Source organism: Lepisosteus oculatus, unplaced genomic scaffold, assembly GCF_040954835.1.
Source record: "Lepisosteus oculatus isolate fLepOcu1 unplaced genomic scaffold, fLepOcu1.hap2 HAP2_SCAFFOLD_78, whole genome shotgun sequence".
Taxonomy (NCBI): Eukaryota; Metazoa; Chordata; class Actinopteri; order Semionotiformes; family Lepisosteidae; genus Lepisosteus; species Lepisosteus oculatus.
Window position 1 is genome coordinate 425001 of NW_027168341.1, and position 26676 is coordinate 451676.

The following is a 26676-nucleotide window of genomic DNA, read 5'->3' on the forward strand; positions in this document are numbered from 1 at the left end:
TTTTGTCACGTCTGTCCACAGAACATTGTTCCAGGAGTTGCTGTGGAACATCCACGTGGTCTTTAGCAAACTTGAAAGGGGCAGTGGGGGCAGACACTTCCCGCCCCCCAAAGAAAAGAGCGCCAATCAGACAGGCGGAGACCAAGGACTCGCAGAGCAGACAACCACAATCGCCATAACAAGAGCGATTGTGAGCGGTTTTGTTTTCTCTCTTTGACCAGCCCAGCTACACCACCCACCCGAAAGCAGGGAAGCACAAAAATTGCATGGAACTCATTCATGCTCCTCTCCACGGAAATCTTTAGTAAAAGGCGAAAGACTTGCACGAAATGAAGAGAAACCAGAGTGCGTGGCTGCACAGCTGCAGGATCCCAGGCCGCCTTCAAGGCCTCTGACCTGCCGGTCGTGGTTGGCAATGCACCTGGCCTTACAAACGAGCCAGTGGGGTCCGTTCAGCTCCGGGCTCATCGCCTGCGGCTCTCGGCTTGCGGGCGTGCCCAATCCGTGCGATAACTCGGAAAACACCCGGCCACACTGTGCCGGAAACGACGCACTCTGGGAAGCCGCTATGCAAAGCGAGGTCCCAAGATCCCCTGCGGCCGGACACTTCCCGCCCCCCAAAGAAGAGAGCGCCAATCAGACGGGCGGAGACCGAGGACTCGCAGAGCAGACGACCACAATCGCCATAATAAGAGCGATTGTGAGTGGTTTTGTTTTCTCTCTTTGACCAGCCCAGCTGCACCCCACCCAAAGGCAGGGAAGCACAAAAATTGCATGGAACTCATTCATGCTCCTCTCTGCGGATATCTTTAGTAAAAGGCGAAAGATTCGTACGAAATGAAGAGAAACCAGAGTGCGTGACTGCACAGCTTCAGGAGCCCAGGCCGCCTTCAAGGCCTCTGCCCTGCCGGTCTTGGTTGGCAATGCACCTGGCCTTACAAACGAGCCAGTGGGGCCCGTTCAGCTCCGGGCTCATCGCCTGCGGCTCTCGGCTTGCGGGCGTGCCCAATCCGTGCGATAACTCGGAAAACACCCGGCCATACTGTGCCGGAAACGACGCACTCTGCTACAATATGATTGCTACATATCTGCATTTGTTGGTTTTTAAGGAGTAAGAGTGCAGGGAGTTTAAACCTGCGATCCAGTGTGTTGAAGTATTTCACAACACTACCCCTAGCACATCTGGAAATAAATCCTCATAATGATTATTGCCCTGGGCATGTACCATAAAATCAGTGAGCATATATATATATATTACTGTGTTGAAGCTAGAGACACAGAATAACTGCAAACACATCCTAAATACAGTGTTCCTGCACCTTTGACCTCATCCAGGATGTATCCTTTTTTGAAAGGGATTGCTGTCAGAATGCACAACTGAATCCCAAACAGAATCTCTAGTCAAATATGATCATTTGTGAAACAGGCAAATGAGTCTCTCAGGTGCCCATTGCTCATTTTCCGACACATTTATGCAATACTTTCACCATGCATTGAGCAATAGGGATTAAAGAGACCACAGGTAAGGTTTTCGCGTTGAGCAATAGGGATTAAAGATACCAGAGGTAAGGTTTAAAAGTGATTCTGAGGTGCAACACATCAGCTAGGCATCTGAAATGCGGGGTTTGAGAGCCCTTCAGGGAACACCGTACCCTAAAGGTACCAGAAGTCCACTAGTATAAGCATTAAGTCACTGTCACCCCTGTTACAATGTGATTGCTACATATCTTCATTTCTTTGGTCTAGGAGTAAGAGTGCAGGGGGTCTAAATCTGTGATCCAGTGTGTTGAAGTATTTCACAACACTACCTGTAGCCCGTCTGGAAATAAATCCTCATTCTGATTATTGCCCTGGGCATGTACAAATAAATCACTGAGCATATATATATATATATCACTGTGTTGAAGCTAGAGACCTGTATGTATAATATGATGCTAAAATGTTATTTTCACATATATTAATGTAATAAATGATTGCTTATGCTTTATAAACAAATCTAATTAAAATAAAAGCTTACGTTTTGTATTTATCTTGTACCATAGAACATGATTTTCTTTGTATTTCAAGCCCACAAAGTGTCCAAATGCACTACATAATATAAGAAAGATTATCACATGCATATCGGTATTATCTTTCTACATAACGCACTACATAATATAAGGAAGATTATCACATGCATATCGGTATTATCTTTCTTATGAAAATGCATTCCTTTCATTACCTTTTATTTTTTAAAATGAACTCAAATTGTGTATAATGTAATAATTTAAGTAGAATAGATTCCAATAATATAAAGATCCAGTGTGTTGCACTGGCCTGGTCAGCCTGGCCTGGGGGATGGTGAACATAGCACTTTCAGTGCTGGAGGTGTTAATGGCGGAGGTGTTGGAGAGTGGTAGCTGTCGGGGGTTGTAGCTTTTCCTTTGCAGCTTGTCCTATACCTTCCTCCTGTAGGCGTCCTTGCTCTCTCTCAACTTCTGTTTTAGCTCCCATCATGTAATGATGAACATGATTTACATGATAAAAGGAAGATTATCACATGCATATCGGTATTATCTTCCTCATGAATATGCATTCCTTTCATTACCTTTTAATTTTTAAAATGAACTCAAGTTGTGTATAATGTAATAATTTAAGTAGAATAGATGCTAATAATATAATGATCCAGTGTGTTGCACTACTTCACTGCTTCACTGCTCTATGCCGTCTGGAAATAAATCCTCAGACTGCTTAGTGCTCTGGGCTTGTACCAATAAATTACAGGAGCACATTTATATATCACTGCGTTGAAGCAGGGGACACACAATCACTGCAAACACATCCTAAATACAGTGTTCCAGCACCATTGACCTCATCCAGAGGTCATAGCGAGCTGAAAAACACGTTTTGAAAAGTGTGCTTTTCCTGCCCCAGAAGTTAAATGGGGGTGACCAAAGTTGCCCAAACGTGTTTATTTCTGCTGAAAAACCCATTTTGACAACTTCTGCACAGTGGGGTTAAGGGCTGTCTCAGTGGGCACTTCTGAGCCAGACAGTTACATTGGGATTCAACAGTCTGAAAAAACGTGTTTATTTCGAGCTGAAAAACACCTTTTGAAAAGTGTGCTGTTCCTGCCCCAGAAGTTACATGGGGGTGACCAAAGTTGCCCAAACATGTTTATTTCTCTGTCACTATGCTGGGGCATTGGGACCCACACAGACCTCAGGGTGAACGCCCCCCCGCCGGCACCATTAACACCGCTTCCAGCTGGAAGCTTTGTTTTTCCCTGTAGCTTACCCTCATCCGGGTACTGACCTGGCTCACACCTGCTTAGCTTCAGTGGGTTTTCAGTTGCGAGTTGCAAGGTGATGCAAGTGATGGAGCCGCTCGCTGCAAAAGCCACTGCATTGACCAGGAACCGAACCCGAGGCTCCAGCGTGGCAAGCGAGAATTCTACCACTGAACCACCAATGCTCAGTTCCTGGGCCTTCAAAAAAGACGCTTTTTTGGTGCTCTGTGCAAAACGCGTCGACATCTGCAAAATGCCATTCGCAGACGCTGAAGAACTTAAGTCCAAGGCAGCGGGTACAAGCGATTGGGCGTTTTAAAACCACCAGGAACAGCAAAGAGGCGCGCTTCTTTGCTTGCGCCGAAACACACCGTCGGCAGGATTCGAACCTGCGCGGGGAGACCCCAATGGATTTCTAGTCCATCGCCTTAACCACTCGGCCACGACTACAGCAAGCCCCACCGCCGCTGCGTTCTTGCTACAATCTTACCTGGATCGCGAGGTGCCGGCAGAAGCCTATTTCAAAGTCGTTCTCCGTTTCAAAAAAACATTTCCAAAATACAAGCCTTGCAGACAGACACGCCTCAGAGGACTTAAGGGTGGCTTCATGTCGGAATGATAAAGTCTCCCCGTCCGGACATGAAAATGCCACTTTGTTACACACAAAAAAAGAATCAACAACAGAGAAATGCCCACAAGCATTTGAAAAGCCGCACCACGTCACACTTGAAATAGCTCTTACGTTAGTGATAGACGCAGGAATCGCCTTTTTATTTACGCTCTTACCAACGCGATGGAAAGCAAAACAAAGCAAAGCAGAGCAAAACAAAACGAACAAACGAAAACCCTCACGTCCCGCACTTGCATATAACGCCGTTACGTGCCCAAGCGGTATTGTACGTCATCCTAGCACTGCACCCCGGGGCGTACGGTATATGGGAACGAGCACATACCAGGAATCGTCTCGAATCACTCCCTACAGCTGTAAGGCGCCTTGAAGCATGCACCCCCAACATTCTTCTTTGCGCATGTGTGAAAGGTAAACTCTTGAGCAAACTCTGAACCAGCTCAAAGGAAACTAATCTGATTAGACGTTACTTTGACTCATCCTTTAAGGGACCCTTGTTAATTGGAGAAATCAATGATTTCGAATGAGTTCTGTATGCGTTAAAAGACAGCTATACACAGAAAATATGCAGGACACTGCTCATGATGTTTCCCGAGCCGAAACACAGTGCGTTTTCCCAAGCCATCTGACAAAGCCCAACCACTGAAAACTGTAGCAGATCGTGTAAAGACGTTCAACTTTGTAACTACTGCACGTTCAGGATGCAGAATAAATTCCTCTTTTCAAACTGTCAAAGGTTTGCTTTGCGAACGGTGCAGGACATCGCACAATCTCTTTTGAACGGGGACAAACGATTTCTTATGGGGCGCAGTAAGTACAGACGTTTAAAAAGCTCCACTCATGCCAACGCTGCAGCATGAAGAAGCGCAACCTAAAGTTTGCATTCCTAGCGCTGTTGCAACCTAGCACTGTTGCATTCCCCGCATCAGTAGCTAAGAGAATATCATTTACGACTCATGTTAATACAGTTTCAGAAACCAGACTGAAATTTCTCAAGTATATTATTTGAATCCAGATACGATTGACATTGGGCAACAACTATTCTCTCAAGACTTTTAGATTGAAATGGGACCTTTGAGACAGGCCTGTAGTTGTTAAGAACTTGTGGATCCAAATTTGACTTCTTAAGGAGCGGTCTAACAACCGCTACCTTAAATTGATCAGGTACAACGCCTGACGCAAGCGATGCATTCATCATACTAATTATAGGTCCTGCCAGTCCTTCAAGGGAATCTTTGACTAGCTGAGTGGGGATGGGATCTAGCGAACAGGTGGTTGACTTTGTCTTACGTCTGTGTTCATGAGTCCACCATAAGAAGAAATCTGAACAGGAGTGGTGATCATGCGAGGTCACCATGGAGGAAACCACTGCTCTCCCCCCCAAAAAAACCACCACTGCCCCTCTCAAGTTTGCTAAAGACCACATGGATGTCCCACAGCAACTCCTGGAACAATGTTCTGTGGACAGATGTGACAAAAGTTGAACTTGTTGGTAAATGTGCACAGCGTTATGTTTGGAGATAACAAAACACTGCATACCAACTCCAAAACCTCATCCCACCTGGGAAGCATGGCGGAGGCTGTACGGCTTGCAATCATCGAGAATCACCCAGGCTCACCCAGCATCTCCTGTTTACTAGGCAGGCGCTTTAATCAACTAAGCCACGGTGCCCCAGGAGTGCCGTCCTTTTGCAGCCACTTGGACACACCACTCAGACACATCTGCATTCGGTGTGTGCTCCGCCTGCTCGCTGAGCAAGTTGCCACCTTTACATACAATAGCAACATCGACACCAAGAGAAAGGGTGACAAATGGCTTTTATCTGGAACTTTTCATGTCCAAGGAGCTCAATGTGCTTTCTGTGTACAACAGGGCCACTGAACTCCACACTGGCCACTGAACCACAGCAGTGGCTTGCTGGCTTGACATCTCCCAAGGAAAATGTTGAAATCGCATGTGGAACAGGAAAATGACCCTCGAGTACGAGGGAAAAATATGAAAAAGATCATCTGGAGCGCCCCAGCTCATGTCCGGACAGCCCAGTTTCCTTGACGAGGCGATGGCAATGGACTGCTAATCCATTGTGCTCTGCACGCATGAGTTCGAATCCCATCCTAGTCGCTCTCCATGTCTGACACGTGTGCCCGTTCGACATTGGCCCTCCTGTCGTTTGCTCCGGTACTAGAGCCGAACATTTTCTAGCGGTGGCTGAACATGGTATCGAGCGTAGGCTAACGTCGGTATCGAGCAGTAACAGTATTTACATGCCGCTGCTGCCAAGTGGCTCTGGGTTGAGATTGCGTTTTCTCTTACTTGCAACGCAAACGGAGAAATCGATTTTTGACAGTCTTTCGAGAGACTGCGCTAGGTGTTTAGGCATAGACTTTGTCAGTTCCCCCTGGGATGATGGCCTCTCAAATAGTTTGTGATTCCTCTAGACGTTTATACAGTAGAAGCCTGCTTCGTGGCTTAAATCCAAGCTAAGGAAACGAGTTAGAGGTCTGTTGCGACCCCAAGTGTCTAGGGGTAAAGGGGTGTAACATTTAGGATAATTCTTTTGGAAGCAGGGGGATTCTGGTGAGGGACTAGGAAGCGTGATAAGGGTAAGGAACTAGAGTGGTGCCAAAGAAAAGAAAATAAACAAAATGGAGCTGGCTAGGACAGTGAGGGAAAGCTAATCTGACTACAAAAGAAACCCCGAAACACACGGTCTTTGGCGTCTTCAACACCCTAGCTAACCTGCACTGACTACCCAAAACCATACAAGACAAATGGCACTCACCCGTACTAAACTAGCGTACTAATACAAAGTCAACTAAGTGTGTAAAGTGTACCCAACAACCTAAACTAACCTTATATACAAAAGTTCACACAAAAACACAAGTGAACCAGGAATACAAATAAGGGAATACAAGAGTAATAAACAGGAGCAGGGTACAAAAGAACACAAAAGTTGAACATGTAACACTGGGGCAAGGGAATGACAAAACAAGGAAGAACACACAAACAAATGAAAGTACAAAGAAACTAATGTAAACCAACAAAACAACAAAGCCGAAGCTGTACGAAAATACACAAACACAAATCAAAACAAACCAACAAACGAAGCCGAAGCAATAACAAGAAGTAAAGCGAAGCAAAACGAAAACCAAAACCGAACGGGACCGAAGTCAAACGAAAGGCCTCTTCTTTCTGAAAGCCTCCATGTTATATAGTGAATAAGATGTGTTCTGATTGGCTGAGGGCTGTTTGATGATGACATCATATTGAAACAGTGGTGTGATGGTTGGCCAATGGGGAAGGGAGAACAATCAAGGGTCAACAGTGTGGACATAACAGAAAAAACACACACAGAACACACACTGGGACGTAACACCCCCACCCATAAAAACAAACATCTAATGTTTGGACAATGAAGACAAAACCAATCAAACAATATGCTATACTCTACCCCCAGCCAGGTCATTTCCAAGAATAAGAGTTACCCCTTTAAGAGGTAGCGAAGGACGTACCCCAACTCTAACAAATCCAGTAACTAAACCACATTGTAGATGTACACAGTGTAAAGGCACTTTCATAAAACCCATTTCGATGCCTTGAACTAATACACTCGAACCACAGAAAGATTTATCAGATAAAGGCAGTGCATCCACAACAATAAATGACTGGGCTGCTCCAGTATCTCTTAATATTTTAATTCTTTTCTGGTCTTCTGGTTTACCTGTTAGCGAAACGAATCCTTCCATAATAAATGGTTCATAACTAGGGTCAGGGAGACTGTTTTCACTAGACAAAGGAATAGCAGAACGGGAAACAGTCTTAACAAACCCAGCACTCTTAGGTTGTTGCTGTTGCTGCTGCTTACGTTTTAGGGCCAAACAATCTGCAATTATATGACCTCTCTTGTGACAATAAAAACATTCACGCTCCTCTTTAGAACGTGAGGAACTAGTTTTTACTGGGGGAGACTGAGACTGGGAACTTAGAGTAGACAAAGTCTTCTCCGCACGCACAGACATGAAAACATTCTTATGAGTGAGCACGAACTCATCTGCCAAAACAGCAGCTTGCGATAAAGTAGTTACTTTTTGCTCATTCAAATACACAACAATGTGTTCAGGCAAACAGTTCTTAAATTCCTCTAAGAGCATTAACTCACGCAATGAGTTAAAGTCACTCACTTTACTGGCTACAACCCATTTATCAAAGAGAGTGCCCTTCTCTCTAGCAAATTCAACAAATGTCTGGTCTGACACTTTACGATGATTTCTGAAGCGTTGTCTATAAGCCTCAGGAACTAATTCATAAGCCCGTAAGATAGCAGCTTTCACAGTATTGTAATTCAAACTTTCTTCTAAAGAAAGTGTAAAACAAACTTCCTGAGCTTTGCCCACTAATCTACACTGCAAAAGCAGTGACCAAACCTCCTTAGGCCAACAAAGTGATGTGGCAATTCGCTCGAATGCACCAAAGTACGAATCAACTTCCGTCTCCCTAAACAGAGGAACTAAAGCAATGTGCTTACTTACATCAAAGGTGGTAGAGAGTGGATCTTGCAAAGGAGACACGCTAGAGGCCTCGGAGTGGGTCGGCTGCACAGCAGGAGCATTCTTTCGTGCTTCTAGCTCAAGCTGTCGGAGCTTAACCTCTTTCTCCGCCTCGATCTCCATCTTACAAATTGCAAGGCGCAATTCAAATTCTGCCTGGCGTACTTGGGCTTTTTCCTGCGCCTCCATGTGCAAGCGGGCCAAATGAACTTTCAGGCGAGTACCGCTCGCTTTTTGACCCGGTGGAGACCGGAGAGAACGGTTCAAAGGGAGGCAAGGTGGCCTTGACCTCAGCCTCCACTAAGTCTTCAGCCACCCCCTGCACCTCGTCCTGTTCTTCCACCACCATAGCAGGTTTAGCACCAGCCCCAGGAGAACCGGCGTACCTGCTCGTTAATGCAATGACCTCTAACTCCACCAACCTATCCATCACAGCTCTCTTGACGTCCTTTTTAAGAGCTTGCGTCGAAACCTGAATCTGGAAGTAATCAGCAATTTGGAGCAATTCGTCCTTCTTACACTTATCCAGCTGCTCAAAGGAAGTTTCCTCCACAAACTTTCGCAAATAAAAAGTAGCCATAACTACAGTACCTTGCCAAAACACAATCCACAAATCAAAATCCTGTACCAACACCAAAATTCTGCAACACAAAAAAAAATCCTTAGGACGGGAATTTGATATCCCGGATGAGCCCCCAATAATGTTACGACCCCAAGTGTCTAGGGGAAAAGGGGTGTAACATTTAGGATAATTCTTTTGGAAGCAGATGGGTTTTGGTGAGGGACTAGGAAGCGTGATAAGGGTAAGGAACTAGAGTGGTGCCAAAGAAAAGAAAATAAACAAAATGGAGCTGGCTAGGACAGTGAGGGAAAGCTAATCTGACTACAAAAGAAAACCAGAAACACACGGTCTTCTGCGTCTTCAACACCCTAGTTAACCTGCACTGACTACCCAAAACCATACAAGACAAATGGCACTCACCTTTACTAAACTAGTGTACTAATACAAAATTAACTAAGTGTGTAAGTGTACCCAACAACCTAAACTAACCTTATATACAAAAGTTCACACAAAAACACAAGTGAACCAGGAATACAAATAAGGAAAAACAAGAGTAATCAACAGGACAGGGTACAAAAGAACACATAAGTTGAACATGTAACACTTGGGCAAGGTAAAGACAAATCAAGGATGAACACACAAACAAACGAAAGTACAAAGAAACTAATGTAAAACCAACAAAACAACAAAGCCGAAGCCATACGAAAATACACAAACACAAAGCAAAACAAACCAACAAACGAAGCCGAAGCAATAACAAGAAGCGAAGCGAAGCGAAGCGAAAACCAAAACCGAACGGGACCGAAGTCAAACAAAAGGCCTTTTCTTTCTGAAAGCCTCCATGTTATATAGTGAATAAAATGTGTTCTGATTGGCTGAAGGCTGATTGATGATGACATCATATTGAAACAGTGGTGTGATGGTTGGCCAATGGGGAAGGGAGAACAATCAAGGGTCAGCAGTGTGGACATAACAGAAAAACACACAGAACACACACTGGGACGTAACAGTGCCGGCGGGGGGGGCGCTCACCCTGAGGTCTGTACGGGTCCCAATGCCCCAGCATAGTGACGGAGACGCTGTGTTGTAAAAGGGTGCTGTCCTTTGGATGAGATGTAAAACCGAGGTCACAGCGCTCTGTGGTCATTAAAAATGACCACCAAAACCTTTGACAAAAGCTCTTGGTAATTGATGGTCTTCAATAATGCTCCTCCTTTAGGTACATTTTAAATCAGCTGAAAAATGCTGTGAAATGGGGGGGCACTTCAGGCCAGTGTAGGATTTGGGTTACAAGAACCATGAAACTGCACGAGAAAGCCCGTACACTGAATTACACAGCTTTCTATTCAAAGGAGGACAAAAGAAATTCCCTGAGTTCGATTTTTTGCAGCACAGAGAGGACCACTGTCGTGAGGCCGATTAGCTCAGTGGGTTAGAGCGTGGTGCTAGTAACGCTAAGGTTGTGGGTTCAAGCCCTGTACGGGTTAGGTCCTTTTCTCCTCTCTTACCAAAGCTGTTAGGTTCCTTTCTGTGGTGAGATGGGTTGTCATGCAACGCTGCCACATAGTGCCGACAGACAATTAAATGACAAAAATGAAGAGAGTTAAAGCAGCTGGAGAGGTTCTCTTACAACTTTTGAGCTGACACAGTTTTGGAAAATGTTTCCTTCACGCTGCACTGTACCACATAGGCAGCCAAGAGTCTCCAAAACAAAACAGAATTGACAGTCATATAATGTCCATTAACCCCGGTTTTAAACGCAGCATCATGTCTGCCATCATAAGAATATGAGTCCAATATTTTAGAATATAGTCAGAATGACTTCTAACCTTACCTGTGGTGTCTTTAATCCCTATTGCTCAATGCATGGTGTACGTACTGCATACATGTGTCTTGAGAATGAGGAATGGGCCCCTGAGACAGTCATTTACCTGTTTCACAAATGATCGTATTTTACTAGAGATTCTGTTTGGGATTCAGATGTGCATTCGGACAGCAATCCCTTTCAAAAAACGATACGTTCTGGATGAGGTCAGTGGTGCAGGAACACTGTATTTAGGATGTGTTTGCAGTTATTCTGTGTCTCTAGCTTCAACACAGTGATATATATATATATGCTCACTGATTTTTTGGTACATCCCCAGGGCAATAATCATTATGAGGATTTTACCCTGTTTTTAACATAATAACAAATTAAAATTGATTAAAACTAAGTTTGGAACACCAGGGAACATAAAAAATGATTTTTAGGAAAATCATGAGGTTCTCTGTGTCCTTTGCCTGCAAGGGGAGAAAGCTAGAATCCTTTGATTTTTCAAAATTTGAAAATAAACATCATATAACAACAGCTTTCATTCCTAGGAGTGAAAAACAACCATTTTTGAAGACATATTAGTTTCTAAAACACTGCAATAAAGTTAAAAACATCCGTTTTATATCACATTATTTTTTGTGAAATTAGTCATTTATTGCACTATTTTTAATAAAATCTCTAATTAAAAGTGATTAAAATTAAGTTTGGAACAACAAGGAACACAAAAAAAAGATTTTAAGGAAAAAAATGATGTCTACTGTGCCAGGTGCCTGCAAGGGGAGAAAGCTAGAATCCTACCCAGGCTCCTGCAGCTCTGTCCTGGCTAAAGGAGGGTGAATCTATCCCCTTCAAAGCTCCATGAAAAAATGATATTTTTAAATTTGAAAAAAAACATTATAGAACAACATCTCTTGGTCCACAGAGTGCAAAAATCCAACTTTGAAGAAAATCCATTGACTGATCCCCGAATCCTGAAGTTTCTTCGCATGATATCAAGCTTGCAACCACTTTCTGGAAAATGATAAAAAATGCCAAAAATGAAAAAAAAGTTATCAATTCTAGAGCCTAAGAGGAAAACAAGACAAATGTATATCTCCAAATAATTTTATGTGCTTCAGAAGAGCCCAGGAAAGTTTTTTGCATACATGAAACCACGCCCGTTTGCACGTAAGCAGACATGGTTGCACACACGACTGCATGAAAGCACGCGTGCATGTGAAGTCATCCTGTTGAGCATTTGAAAAGCCGCACCACGCCGCACTTGAAATAGCTCTTACATTAGTGGTAGACGCAGGAATCGCCTTTTTATTTACGCTCTTACCAACGCGATGGAAAACAAAACAAAGCAAAGCAGAGCAAAACAAAACGAACAAACGAAAACCCTCACGTCCCGCACTTGCATATAACGCCGTTACGTGCCCAAGCGGTATTGTACGTCATCCTAGCACTGCACCCCGAGGCGTACGGTATATGGGATCGAGCACACGCCACGGATCGTCTCGAATCACTCCCTACAGCTGTGAGGCGCCTTGAAGCATGCACCCCCAACATTCTTCTTTGCGCATCTGTGAAAGGTAAACTCTTGGGCAAACTCTGAACCAGCTCTATGGAAACTAATCCGATTAGACGTTACTTTGACTCATCTTTTTACGCTCAGTGCTGGATTGCTCAAACTCCAGCTAGGCTTAGGGTTAGCATTCCCACGCTACTTAGACACTTTGTTTACGCTCAGTGCTGGATTTTGGGAACTTCAGGACGAGTGGGAATTTTCTCCTATCTGTCAATTCTGTTTTGTTTTGGAGACTCTTGGCTGCCTATGTTGTACAGTGCAGCGTGAAGGAAACATTTTCCAAAACTGTGTCAGCTCAAAAGTTGTAAGAAAACCTCTCCAGCTGCTTTAACTCTCTTCATTTTTGTCATTTAATGTGACACTCGATGTATAACTGGAGCCTCACATATGCAAATAACTTCCGCTTATTTTGACCATATTAAACATTGGAAATCCAACCACTTGCATTTGTGACACTTGATTTTGGCTCCACCTAAGACACTCTTAAATCTTCAAACACTTTTCTCTTCTCCCGCAACACTCTTGTCTGTCGGCACTACGTGGCAGCGTTGCATGACAACCCCTCTCACCACGGAAAGGAAGCTAACAGCTTTGGTAAGAGAGGAGAAAAGGACCCGGCCTGTACAGGGCTCGATCCCACGACCTTGGCGTTATTAGCACCACGCTCTAACCAACTGAGCTAACCGGCCTCACGACTGTGCTCCTCTCTGTGCTGCAAAAAATCGAACTCAGGGAATTTCTTTTGTCCTCCTTTGAATAGAAAGCCGTGTAATTCAGTGTACGGGCTTTCTCGTGCAGTTTCATGGTTCTTGTAACCCAAATCCTACACTGGCCTGAAGTGCCCCCCCATTTCACAGCATTTTTCAGCTGATTTAAAATGTACCTAAAGGAGAAGCATTATTGAAGACCATCAATTACCAAGAGCTTTTGTCAAAGGTTTTGGTGGTCATTTTGAATGACCACAGAGCGCTGTGACCTCGGTTTTACATCTCATCCAAAAGACAGCGCCCTTTTACAACACAGCATCTCCGTCACTATACTGGGGCATTGGGACCCGCACAGACCTCAGGGTGAGCGCCCCACCGCCGGCACCATTAACACCGCTTCCAGCTGGAAACTTTGTTTTTCCCTGTAGCTCACCCTCATCCAGGTACTGACCTGGCTCACACCTGCTTAGCTTCAGTGGGTTTTCAGTTGCGAGTTGCAAGGGGATGCAAGTGATGGAACCGCTCGCTGCAAAAGCCACTGCATTGGCCGGGAATTGAACCCGAGCCTCCACCGTGGCAGGTGAGAATTCTACCACTGAACCACCAATGCTCAGTGCCTGAGCCTTCAAAAAAGACGCTTTTTGGTGCTCTGTGCAAAACGCGTCGACATCTGCTTCCAGCTGCAAAATGCCATTCGCGGACGCTGAATAATTTATTTCCAAGGCAGCGGGTACAAGCGATTGGGCGTTTTAAAACCACCAGGAACAGCAAAGAGGCGCGCTTCTTTGCTTGCGCCGGAACACACCGACTGGAGACGGACAACGTAGTCGGCAGGATTCGAACCTGCGCGGGGAGACCCCAATGGATTTCTACTCCATCGCCTTAACCACTCGGCCACGACTACAGCAAGCTCCACCGCCGCTGCGTTCTTGCTACAATCTTACCTGGATCGCGAGGCGCCAGCGGAAGCCTATTTCAAAGTCGTTCTCCGTTTCAAAAAAACATTTCCAAAATACAAGCCTTGCAGACAGACACGCCTCAGAGGACTTAAGGGTGGCTTCATGTCGGAATGATAAAGTCTCCCCGTCCGGACATGAAAATGCCACTTTGTTACACACAAAAAAAGAATCAACAACAGAGAAATGCCCACAAGCATTTGAAAAGCCGCACCACGTCGCACTTGAAATAGCTCTTATATTAGTGGTAGACGCAGGAATCGCCTTTTTATTTACGCTCTTACCAACGCGATGGAAAGCAAAACAAAGCAAAGCAGAGCAAAACAAAACGAACAAACGAAAACCCTCACGTCCTGCACTTGCATATAACGCCGTTACGTGCCCAAGCGATATTGTACGTCATCCTAGCACTGCACCCCGGGTCGTACGGTATATGGGAACGAGCACACGCCACGAAATGCCCACAACAGCTATACACAGAAAACATGCAGGACACTGCTCATGATGTTTCCCGAGCCGAAACAGTGCGTTTTTCCAAGCCGATCGTGTAAAGACGTTCAACTTTGTAACTACTGCACGCACAGGAAGCAGAATAAATTCCTCTTTTCAAACTGTCAAAGGTTTGCTTTGCGAATGCTGCAGGACATCGCACAATCTCTTTTGAACGGGGACAAACCATTTCTTATGGGGCGCATTAAGTACAGACGTTTAAAAAGCTCCACTCATGCCGACGATGCAGCATGAAGAAGCGCAACCTAACGTTTGACAGACAAAAGCCGGGCGCCGCTACGAGCAATATGAAATCAAACTGACAGCACACGGCGTTTCGCGCTGACTCAAAAGTGATTTCGACTGACGCTGTTCTCTGCAGAACGCTGAAAGAGCTAAAGAGCGTTTCTGTTGAGACGTAACAAGCGCGTTTCTTTCTACCATGATGTTACCATGACAAAATCTGTCTTTTAACACCTTGCTCAGTCTCTGACGAGACTGTCAAAAATTGCTTTCGCCGATTGCATTGCAAACCAGCGGAAGCGGGGTATTGGGAAAAGTTTTCAACTAGCAATAATCGCGCCTCAGCTAAACCTCACAGGCTACGATACTGCCACTGCGCAAAGCTGACGGTTGCCAGGCAACCGCGGGGATCCTATGGAAATCGTTATCAATCGTCTCATGGCATGTCGTTGCTGAAATGCTTCATATTTGTGTTTTCTCTCTTTGACCAGCCCAGCTGCGCTCCACCCGAAGGCAGGGAAGCACAAAAATTGTATGGAACTCATTCATGCTCCTCTCCACGGAAATCTTTAGTAAAAAGCGAAAGATTTGTACTAGATGAAGAGAAACCAGAGTGCATGGCTGAACAGCTGTAGGAGCCCAGGCCGCCTTCAAGGCCTCTGCCCTGCCGGTCGTGGTTGGCAATGCACCTGGCCTTACAAATGAGCCAGTGGGGCCCGTTCAGCTCCGGGCTCATCGCCTGCGGCTCTCGGCTTGCGGGCGTGCCCAATCCGTGCGATAACTCGGAAAACACCCGGCCACACTGTGCCGGAAACGACGCACTCTGGGAAGCCGCTATGCAAAGCGAGGTCCCATATCCCCTGCAGCCGGACACTTCCCGCCCCCCAAAGAAAAGAGCGCCAATCAGACAGGCGGAGACCGAGGACTCGCAGAGCAGACAGCCACAGTCGCCATAACAAGAGCGATAGCGAGCGTTTTTGTTTTCTCTCTTTGACCAGCCCAGCTGCACCTTACCCGAAAGCAGGGAAGCACAAAAATTGCATGGAACTCATTCATGCTCCTCTCCACGGAAATCTTTAGTAAACGGCGAAACATTTGTACGAGATGAAGAAAAACCAGAGTGCGTGGCTGCACAGCTTCAGGAGCCCAGGCCGCCTTCAAAGCCTCTGATCTGCCGGTCGTGGTTGGTAATGCACCTGGCCTTACTAATGAGCCAGTGGGGCCCGTTCAGCTCCGAGCTCATCGCCTGCGGCTCTCGGCTTGCGGGCGTGCCCAATCCGTGCGATAACTCGGAAAACACCCGGCCACAGTGTGCAGGAAACGATGCACTCTGGGAAGCCGCTATGCAAAGCGAGGTCCCAAGATCCCCTGCGGCCGGACACTTCCCGCCCCCCAAAGAAAAGAGCGCCAATCAGACGGCCAGAGACCGAGGACACGCAGAGCAGACGGCCACAATCGCCATAATAAGAGCCTAACCCTAACCCTAACCCTCGGAAATCTGTGGCGTTTAGCGTGACATAGTCTTGCAGGCATCGTGCTGTCTCACTGCAATACTATACCGCTGGAGGAAACAGTCCATCTGGCCATGAAACTCATTTGAACGTCTAGCTACAGCAACTAACTATATCATGATTTATTCAGGATGTGCGGAATCAGCACGTCCCGGAGACAGCTTCCGAAATCGTGAGCATTCTCTGGTGGTAGGGGCGTTCAAGATGGCGCTCAGGTGGGAGGTAAAGTTTAGTGGTTCAGGAGTTTTTTTGAGTTTTTCATGACCTGAATGTTAATTTTTGCTTTTTTTGACTACTGAAAAATAAGGACTTAACAGTAGTTGTTTAAACTTCAGTTATAACTGAAAGAAAAAAAAATGATTTTTTTTAGGTTTAAGAATTTCGATATGAGTAACACTGGGAAAAGAAAAGAGAGTGCTGGGTCTTCGAAGGAGAAGTTTAAGAAACCTCAATCGTATATGTATAGCACTACAAGAAAATTGATGGCAACTAAAGGGAAAAGTGAAGCAGCTGGAGGGGACGTGGAAAGAGTGCTGGAGATGCGCTCGTACGCGAGCGTTCGCAGCCCAAGTGAGACTCAGCTGCCAGAGGAAGAGCCGGAGTCCCTGCCCAGCACACCTGTGAAAACCCCGGCAGCCAAGAGAGGAAGGGGCGACCTGACGCTGGAGGAGCTCCAGACCAACATCTTCAACATGATGGCACAGAGCATGGGTGAGCTGAAGGAAATGATTTGATCTAATACAGTCGCAATCGAAAGTCTTAAAAAGTCCATGGACTGTGTGTTTAAAGAGGTTGAAGACTTAAAGAGTGAAGTAAAAGTTCTTAAACAAGTAAATACCAAACAAGAAAAGCATATTAAAGAACTTGAATTGAAAGTGAACGATGTAGATAGATACCATCGATGATGGAATTTAAAATTATTTGGAGTTAAAGAGGAACATGATAAGGACCTTGTTGCAACAGTGAAGGGTATCTGTAAAAGGACCCTGCCAGACCAGGAGGACGTAATATCGGCCATTGACTTTGTTCACAGGCTCGGGAGAGCGAACATGTCTGGGCAAGTGCGCCCCAGATCGATTATAATACAGTTCACCAAGATGACGGCGAGGGACATGCTGTGGCGAGCGGCGAGGGGGAATGAGTATTTGAATGGGAACAAACTGAGGTTTGCAGAGGACCTGTCTGCCGCGGACAGGAGCACCAGGAACCAGCTGTGGCCCCAGGTTGAAGCTGCCAGAAGAGAGGGGAGGAGAGCCTACTTTGTGGGAGCGAGGGCCTTTGTGGACGGGAAGGAGATTTGCTCCCAGTGACTGCTCAGTTAATGATTATGTTTGGTTATATTTGTTATACCAGTATATACTAGTGTTTCTTTAGTGTTAGTTTGGAATGGTGTAGTTAAGTGTTAAGGACTGTTATAGTTCTGGTTCTTTGAAAAACTCAATAGTTTAGACAGTCTTAGAGTTAGTTATTTGCTTTTGTGTATGTCTTTTTCATGAATGCCAGAGGTACTCGAAATGTTGTTAAAAGAAAAACTGTGTGCTGAGTTTTATTTTTTACAGGAAACGCATGCATGTTGAAACTAAAGTTTATAAATAATTGAGAAATATTAAAGCAAGGAAAATATGATACGTGTAAAATATACAATTTGATCACATAATTACTTAATTACCTCTGGTAGTTAAATGCTTTTTTCTGCTGCGTTTTTTTTCTCTTGTACATGACTCTGATCCTCTTGTTGTATTTGTATTTGTAAATTCTATGTTTAATAAAAAAAAATTAAAAAAAGCATTCTCTGGTGGTGTCCTGTAGGCTTCCTGTGGGTGTGCGTTGGTGGTATAGTGGTGAGCATAGCTGCCTTCCAAGCAGTTGACCCGGGTTCGATTCCCGGCCAACGCAGTGGCGAATGTTTTCAAATGCCATCATGAGCCTTGGATTGTGACTAGCAAAGCGAAGCCTTTTGAAAGAGCTAAAGCACTGAAAAACGGAATTGAGGGAGAATCTTACAGGGGATTCTGAGCGGTGTCTGCATACACGCAGTCCGATACGGGTGCTGAAAGCTTGAGCTACTCTCAATGTCATGCTGGCTTTCCCCGGAGTAAATCTGTTACATTGAAAGAATGCTTCTCGCAGGTTCAAAAAGGGACCCTTGTTAATTGGAGAAATCAATGATTTCGAATGAATTCTGTATGCGTTAAAAGACAGCTATACACAGAAAACATGCAGGACACTGCTCATGATGTTTCCCGAGCCAAAACACAGTGCGTTTTTTCAAGCCATCTGACAAAGCCCGCCCACTGAAAACTGCAGCAGATCGTGTAAAGACGTTCAACTTTGTAACTACTGCACGCACAGGAAGCAGAATAAATTCCTCTTTTCAAACTGTCAAAGGTTTGCTTTACGAACGCCGCAGGACATCGCACAATCTCTTTTGAACAGGGACAAACGATTTCTTATGGGGCGCAGTAAGTACTGTTACTGTCACTGCTCGATACCGACGTTGGCCTACTATACCATGTTCAGCCACTGCTAGAAAATGTACGGCTCTAGCACCAGAGCAAACAACAGGAGGGCCGATGTCGAACAGGCACACGTGTCAGACATGGAGAGCGATGAGAATGGGATTCGAACCCATGTCTGCAAAGCACAATGGATTAGCAGTCCATCACCTTAACCACTCAGCCACCTTGTCGATGAAACTGGGCTGTCCGGACATGGGTTGGCGCGCTCCAGATGATCTTTTTCTTTTTTCCCCCACGTACTCGAGGGTCATTTTCCTGTTCCACATGTGATTTCAACATTTTCCTTGGGAGATGTCAAGCCAGCAAGTCACTGCTGTGGTTCAGTGGCCAGTGTGGAGTTCAGTGGCCCTGTTGTACACAGAAAGCACATTGAGCTCCTTGGACATGAAAAGTTCCAGATAAAAGCCATTTGTCATCCTTTCTCTTGGTGTCGATGTTGCTATTGTATGTAAAGGTGGCAACTTGCTCAGCGAGCAGGCGGAGCACACACCGAATGCAGATGTGTCTGAGTGGTGTGTCCAAGTGGCTGCAAAAGGACAACACTCCTGGGGCGCCGTGGCTTAGTTGGTTAAAGCGCTTGTCTGGTAAACAGGAGATCCCCGCCTACGGCTAGACTTAATTAAATGCAAGTATTCATTTCCTGTCTTTAACGCGACTTGTTTTTCTTAAAATGGATGCAACTTGCAAAACATGAAATACAAGCCTTGCTAATCAGCGCTAGCGGCTGGCAAAAAAAAGGAGTCAGCTATTTTTTTTCCTTAACCTTAACCCTGCTAACGGAGAAGAGTTAAACGACCGAGTCTATGCAGCTTAAACGGTGCGCAAGTCGGGTTCTTAGCTGAAAGGGTGGTAAATCACGCTCACCCCAGTCCTTAATCTTTTAAAGAGGATACAAAATTGAACCTAGTCGCCACATCACATACATCCCGTTCAACGATAAAAAGGTAACATCTATCCTCGCTCCAGAGTCAATCTCACGTTGAGGGCATCTTTTTTTTCACTTTACCGTGAGTCGGGCTCGGCTGCACAGAGGAGAGAGCAGAGCAATGAGGTCACAGGGACAGGGGAGTCACACGCTGGCGGTTTGAATACGCGGAAGATCACTGAGGGATCCACAGTATGTGGACCCTCCGTTCGCCATCAGTCCACACTCCGGACTCTGAATCCTGCCATCCGAGTTAAGATCTCGGCGGAACCTGAGGCGCAGTTCCTTCTTAAAACGTAATCTGGTGAGCATTTCTAGAATCGCACTTGTATAGATGCAGCCTTTAATGTGTTGCTAGGTTAAAATTGATGACTTCTTGTATTTCAGTAGGCAACTGCCCTCTTGATTTTGGATTTAATTTCTTTATTACAGGGGCGCTTTTATGAAGACAGAGTCATGTTCAGGTACTTTGCTTGATGGAGGAAGCTCATTTCGGACTCTGTGATCTGCTCACCTGGAAAGGTCTGCTGTACTACTACAAGAGAGAAGTAGGGTCTGGAAGAAGGGACAATTTTATGATGCTTTGGAAGATAGTTTTTTTTTCTTATACTGAAAATGAAAAGTAGAAATGGACTCAGTCTTTGGAATTTGTATATTTATACATTTCAGTGAACCCTCAGCCATTCCTTCTGTATTGTAATTCAATTTCTCTTTTAAAATTCCTTCCCCACTTCTAGGACCTGCAGTTGCTGAACTCCACAATGGCTTCTATTGGAAAGTCTGTGACTGAGACCATTATTTATTTAGGAGCAATGAGCAATTCTTATATAAATGCAATAAAATCATTATGCTCAAACTATGAGAGAGAATTTTAAGGATAATTTAATAAATCAGTCTTAGCTTGTTTCTATACACAGATGGTATTATTTATTTTCAAAGGAAACCCGCGAGGATTCCCCTGGTGTGCAAGATGTGCCTGAATACTTTTGATCAGCTTCCTGCTCACTTCAAGAGGGCGTGTATGAAGCACGCCACGGCAGAAGAGATCAGGTGGCCTCTCAACAGGCGAGGGAGGACATGATGAATCACCTGAAGAACGGGGTCATCGTGGATTACCACAGAATAGAGATCAAAGGACACTTTGTGGGCTTGAAATACAAAGAAAACCATGTTCTATGGGACAAGATAAATACAAAACTTAAGCTTTTATTTTAATTAGATTTATTTATAAAGCATAAGCAATCATTTATTACATTAATATATGTGAAAATAACATTTTAGTATCATACGTTTAGTATATTTAGTCCCTAATGCTGAAAGAAATGATCATAGAACATGACATCTAACCTTACCTGCTGTGTTTTTAATCCCTATTGCTCAATGCACGGTGAAAGCATTGCATACATATGTCTGACAATGAGAAATGGGCCCCTGAGACAGTCATTTGCCTGTTTCACAAATGATCGTATTTTACTAGAGATTCTGTTTGGGATTCAGATGTGCATTCGGAAAGCAATCCTTTTCAAGAAATGATACGTTCTGGATGAGGTCAAAGGTGCTGGAACACTGTATTTAGGATGTGTTTGCAGAGACTGTGTGTCTCCTGCTTCAACGCAGTGAGAAATAGATGTGCTCCTGTAATTCATTGGTACATGCCCAGGGCAGTAAGCAGTCTGAGGATTTATTTCCAGACGGCATAGAGCAGTGAAGCAGTGAAGTAGTGCAACACACTGGATCATTATATTATTAGAATCTATTCTACTTAAATTATTACATTATACACAATTTGAGTTCATTTTAAAAAGTAAAAGGTAATGAAAGGAATGCATTTTCGTAAGAAAGATAATACCGATATGCATGTGATAATCTTCCTTATATCATGTAGTGCGTCATTTGGACACTTTGTGGGATTGAAATACAAAGAAAATCATGTTCTATGGTACAAGATAAATACAAAACTTAAGCTTTTATTTTAATTAGATTTGTTTATAAAGCATAAGCAATCATTTATTATATTAATATATGTGTGTAGCCGCGAGGCTTATTAATAAGGCAGAATTAAGTGTTCTGAGCCTTCCCAAATGAGGCCCCATTTCTCTGTTCATCTCTGTGGTGCAGCCACAGAGAGACTATTCATGCAGGGTGATTTAAGGTCCTAGGACAGCTCCCAAAGGGGGATGCACTTAGCTAAGCCTGGCTATCATGATCAATGGTCATCCATTGGCGCCTATCTGTCTAGGGAGTGCCAGTTGGACATCTGGACTGCATTACTAAGTGTCAGGACTAAGTGACTCATATCTCACCTTGATCAATCAATCAGGGACTGGTAGGGCCGAGTAACCCACGTGGGACTCTGATGCCCATGGAACTTTCAGCCAATCAATGAGCTGAAGTTCCTCCAGGTAAAAACAGGCAACACAGAGAGCCTGTGAGATTCAGTAAGATTCAGAAGGGAGGATTCAGAGGATTCTGTGGACAATTCTAAAGGGAATTCAAAGGAGAATTCCAGGGCAGGGCGGCCCAGGAGCAGAAGGCTCCCAAGGGCAGGACATTCTCGCAGCGCGCCTCCTGACCATCCTGAGACTCAGCCCGGACAACCACGGAACGGCCAGTGTGTCCGAGTGCCAGAACTTTCCTTTGTTCTAAGAGTCTAGAGCGGAGGTTGCCAGAGAATAACCAGAGGATCCACCCGAGGTTAGCACCAGCAGCAGGCCTCGTGAACAGGTCGGAACTGTGGACAGCTGAATCACTATTCAGAACTAGCTCTTCATCAGAAACGAACCGGTCCTCTTCCTGACTTGCTGGGACCCACAGTCATCTTTTCTCCTGTGCTCAAACTTTGCTAGTTAAAGCCCACAGTGAGCATCAGCAGCGCAGCATCGCAAGCCACACAGCACAGCCTGGCACGGAGCCAGAGAGCGCGGATTGGACAGCAACAGCCTGCAACTGTTTCTTTGTGCCCGCAGGAAGATCTGAATCCCCAAAGATTGGATGAGTATTCAACTTCAATGCATTACAGCTCGAGAATTCAATTGTTATCCCAACCAGTTGATATCAATTTAATTCCTAAGAGTTATGTACTTGTTTGAGTATCTAATGTAGAAGTTATAACCAAGTTCATTAACGAAACGGTCTTAATGAATGATATACTGAACGTATGTCCTCTTGATATGTGTAACACTTCGTAACTGACTGAATATATATCTTTTGTATTCTGATAACCCTCTCGATAAGATCTGTTAGGTTTACATGCATATTTTATGTATTAATAAATGTATCCTCGTGTATTAGTACCTGTGTGTGCGCGTTGTTTGAGTTATGTCACATGGTTGGATTCTAAAGCCATCAAAAGAATCAACTTTGTGATTTACTGCTACAATTAATAATTGTCTCAGTAAATGCCCAAACCCTACAGAACTGGTGCCTTCAGAGAGCCACTACATTTAATTTTGCTATGGCAACATTACATATTTGGCGTCCCTGAGCCGGTTTTCTTACATGTGAAAATAACATTTTAGCATCATATTATTACATACAGGTCTCTAGCTTCAACACAGTGATATATATATATACTCAGTGATTTATTGGTACATGCCCAGGTCAATAATCAGAATGAGGATTTATTTCCAGACGGGCTACAGGTAGTGTTGTGAAATACTTCAACACACTGGATCGCAGATTTAGACCCCCTGCACTCTTACTCCTTAAAAACCAAAGAAATGAAGATATGTAGCAATCACATTGCAACAGGGCTGACAGTGACTTAATGCTTATACTAGTGGACTTCTGGTACCTTTAGGGTACGGTGTTCCCTGAAGGGCTCTCAAACCCCGCATTTCAGATGCCTAGCTGTTTCACTGATGTGTTGCACCTCAGAATCACTTTTAAACCTTACCTCTGGTATCTTTAATCCCTATTGCTCAACGCATGGTGAAAGTATTGCATAAATGTGTCTGAAAATGAGCAATGGGCACCTGAGAGACTCATTTGCCTGTTTCACAAATGATCATATTTGACTAGAGATTCTGTTTGGGATTCAGTTGTGCATTCTGACAGCAATCGCTTTCAAAAATGGTTACATTCTGGATGAGGTCAAGGTGCAGGAACACCGTATTTAGGATGTGTTTGCACTTATTCTGTGTCTCTAGCTTCAACACAGCGATATATGTATATGCTCACTGATTTTTTGGTACATGCCCAGGGCAATAATCATTATGAGGATTTATTTCCTGATGTGCTAGGGGTAGTGTTGTGAAATACTTCAACACACTGGATCGCAGGTTTAAACCGCCTGCACTCTTACTCCTTAAAAACCAACAAATGCAGATATGTAGCAATCATATTGTAGCTGACACTCATTTGCCTGTTTCACAAATGATCATATTTTACTAGAGATTCTGTTTGGGATCCGGATGTGCATTCTGACAGCAATCTCCTTATCGCGGCTTTGCCCTTCTTGCCTCTTTGGACAATATCTCCATCTTGTGGTTGTTATTATTCCGGTTCCGGTCGAGAGGGAACGCTGGCGCATTTGGCTGCCGCTCCTCTCACCAGTTTTTCATTTCTATCTACTTATTTATGTTTTTTTTTTTTTCCCTTTTTCTCCTCGATTACACTGATTTCTAGTTTATCTATTTTCATCCGCTTCACGTTACAAATTCACAAATGCGACTTCCACTGCACTGTGAACTTACTCAACTGAAGACCTTCACCTCTTGCTACCGCCTTCTCTGGATTTCCTTCCCGTCTCGTTTCATCAATCATGTCTCTGAGGTACACTGCACTGCAACTTCTTCAACTAAAACAAAGCTACTTCCTGGTCAAAGACACATTCGATTACTGCCGTTTTACTGGGATTTTACGACCGACTCGCTACATCCATCGCAGCACAGGACGCCGTTCTCTTCGTTCGTCTGCCTGCGGAGTCTCTATCCCTGCCTTTCGGCGTACGTCTGTAAGTCCATCACGTACCGGCGCCGATCTAAAAAATCTCCTCACTACCGCACCTGGACCGCACTCCGCTTCCCCCTGCATCCCCGAGACTGGCCAGATCAGCGCTACTCAACACCCGCTCCGTTAACAGCAAGGCTCTTCTTTTATGTGACATTATCAAAGAAAAACAACTGGACCTTCTGTGCTTAACCGAAACATGGCACAAACAAAACGATGGACTCCTGTTCAACCAACTAGTTCCTCCTGGATATGGTTTCTTTGACCTTCCGCGTCTTTCAGGCAGAGGCGGGGGCATCATTGTTATTTACAACCTTTTTTACAGTCTAAGTCCTATAGCTATACCTCCTCCCTCTTCTTTTGAGTGTCTTGTTTTAAATGTTTCTATCCCCCAATCTACTATTATTGCCACAGTTTACAGACCACCCAAACCCAGTGGAGTCTTCTTAGGTGAGTTTGGTGATTTTCTCTCATTCTTATCCCTTAAATTTAAAAGGATCCTTATTCTAGGGGACTTTAATATACACATTGATTCAACCTCTTCCAGTCTGGCTAAAGACTTCCTTTCTCTTTTGGGATGCTTTGACCTTGCTCAGTTTGTTTGTACCCCTACACATAACAAAGGACACACCTTAGATCTAATTATTGCAAATGACTCCTTTGTCTCCCACTGCTCCCCCCTTGATCTAGGCCTCTCTGACCACTTAGCCATTCTCTTCAATCTGGAATTACCTGTTTCTAACACTTCCCCCTCACGCTCTGTAAATTTCCGCAACTGGCGATCAATTGATCACCCAAGGTTTGCAAATTCTGTTCTGTCCTCCTTATCCTGTTTCTCTTCCTCTGACCCTCTAGAGGACAAAATACAGTTACTTGACAATGCTCTTTTATCTACCCTCGACACCTTTGCTCCTTTAAAAACTCGAACCATCTCCTTCTCTCGCCCTGCCCCCTGGTACAATGACCATCTGCGTTTCATGAAGGCAGCCTCTCGCAAACTTGAGCGTAGGTGGCGTCTTTCCAGCCTAAATGTACATTATCAGGCCTGGAGAGATTACTTATCTGATTATAAGGTTACTATAGAGTCTGCTAGATCCACCTACTTCTCTCACATCATTGAAAATCACCAAAACAATCCCAGACATCTTTTCTCCACCATCAACAGACTGCTCAAGCCAAACTGCCCCACCACATTACCTGCCTCATCACAACTTTGCAACACATTCTTAGATTTCTTTAGTTCTAAGATTGACAACATCCGGCATCACATTCTCTCCACTACGGATATAATTTCCACACCTCCTCCATCCTCATCCAACTTCTCTGGTTCCCGTCTCTCCAGCTTCTCTCTTCTTGACTCAGCATCCCTAAACAAACTAGTTACGCGCATGAAACCCACCACATCTATTTTAGATCCCATTCCCACCACTTTATTCCAGTCCTGTTTCTCTTCTCTCTGTCCCATTGTCCTCAATATAATACATGAATCCTTGAGCACCGGCATTGTACCAACGGTCCTCAAAACTGCTGCTATTACCCCAGTGCCAAAGAAGCCTAACATGGCTCTCGACAATCTTAACAACTTTCGCCCCATCTCCAACTTACCCTTTCTCTCTAAAATTCTAGAACGTGCTGTCACACTTCAGTTACATAACCACCTCATGACAAACAACCTTTTCGAACCCCTCCAATCTGGCTTCCGTCAACTTCACAGCACAGAAACCGCCCTAGTCAAAGTCACCAACGATCTCCTAATAGCTTCTGATTCTGGTTCTCTTTCCATACTCATCCTTCTTGATCTCAGTGCTGCCTTTGACACTGTTGACCATAACATCTTGCTTTCTCGTCTCGAGACTGTGTTTGGAGTCTCTGACACTGCCCTCAAATGGTTTAAGTCTTACCTCACTGATCGCTGTCACTTTGTCTCTCTCAATGGGTACAGGTCTGAAATTGGTCTTGTCAAGTCTGGTGTCCCTCAGGGCTCAAT

General features: G+C 44.6%; 7 non-coding genes across 7 annotated transcripts; 1 reads left to right on the forward strand and 6 right to left on the reverse strand.

Moving 5' to 3' along the window:
• Positions 1 to 235: 235 nt before the first annotated feature.
• Positions 236 to 349, reverse strand: LOC138235160 (U5 spliceosomal RNA). Its single transcript, XR_011188045.1, has one exon. It is a non-coding gene; the product is annotated as a U5 spliceosomal RNA (small nuclear RNA).
• A 391-nt stretch (positions 350 to 740) lies between these two features.
• On the reverse strand, positions 741 to 857 carry LOC138235173 (U5 spliceosomal RNA). The gene has a single exon (XR_011188058.1). It is a non-coding gene; the product is annotated as a U5 spliceosomal RNA (small nuclear RNA).
• Positions 858 to 13918: 13061 nt separating this feature from the next.
• Positions 13919 to 14000, reverse strand: trnas-aga (transfer RNA serine (anticodon AGA)). The gene has a single exon. It is a non-coding gene; the product is annotated as a tRNA-Ser (tRNA).
• Positions 14001 to 15027: 1027 nt separating this feature from the next.
• On the reverse strand, positions 15028 to 15169 carry LOC138235217 (U4 spliceosomal RNA). Its single transcript, XR_011188094.1, has one exon. It is a non-coding gene; the product is annotated as a U4 spliceosomal RNA (small nuclear RNA).
• Positions 15170 to 15284: 115 nt separating this feature from the next.
• Positions 15285 to 15401, reverse strand: LOC138235162 (U5 spliceosomal RNA). The gene has a single exon (XR_011188047.1). It is a non-coding gene; the product is annotated as a U5 spliceosomal RNA (small nuclear RNA).
• A 393-nt stretch (positions 15402 to 15794) lies between these two features.
• LOC138235171 (U5 spliceosomal RNA) lies at positions 15795 to 15908 on the reverse strand. Its single transcript, XR_011188056.1, has one exon. It is a non-coding gene; the product is annotated as a U5 spliceosomal RNA (small nuclear RNA).
• A 2211-nt stretch (positions 15909 to 18119) lies between these two features.
• trnag-ucc (transfer RNA glycine (anticodon UCC)) lies at positions 18120 to 18191 on the forward strand. Its single transcript has one exon. It is a non-coding gene; the product is annotated as a tRNA-Gly (tRNA).
• The last annotated feature ends 8485 nt before the right edge of the window (positions 18192 to 26676 follow it).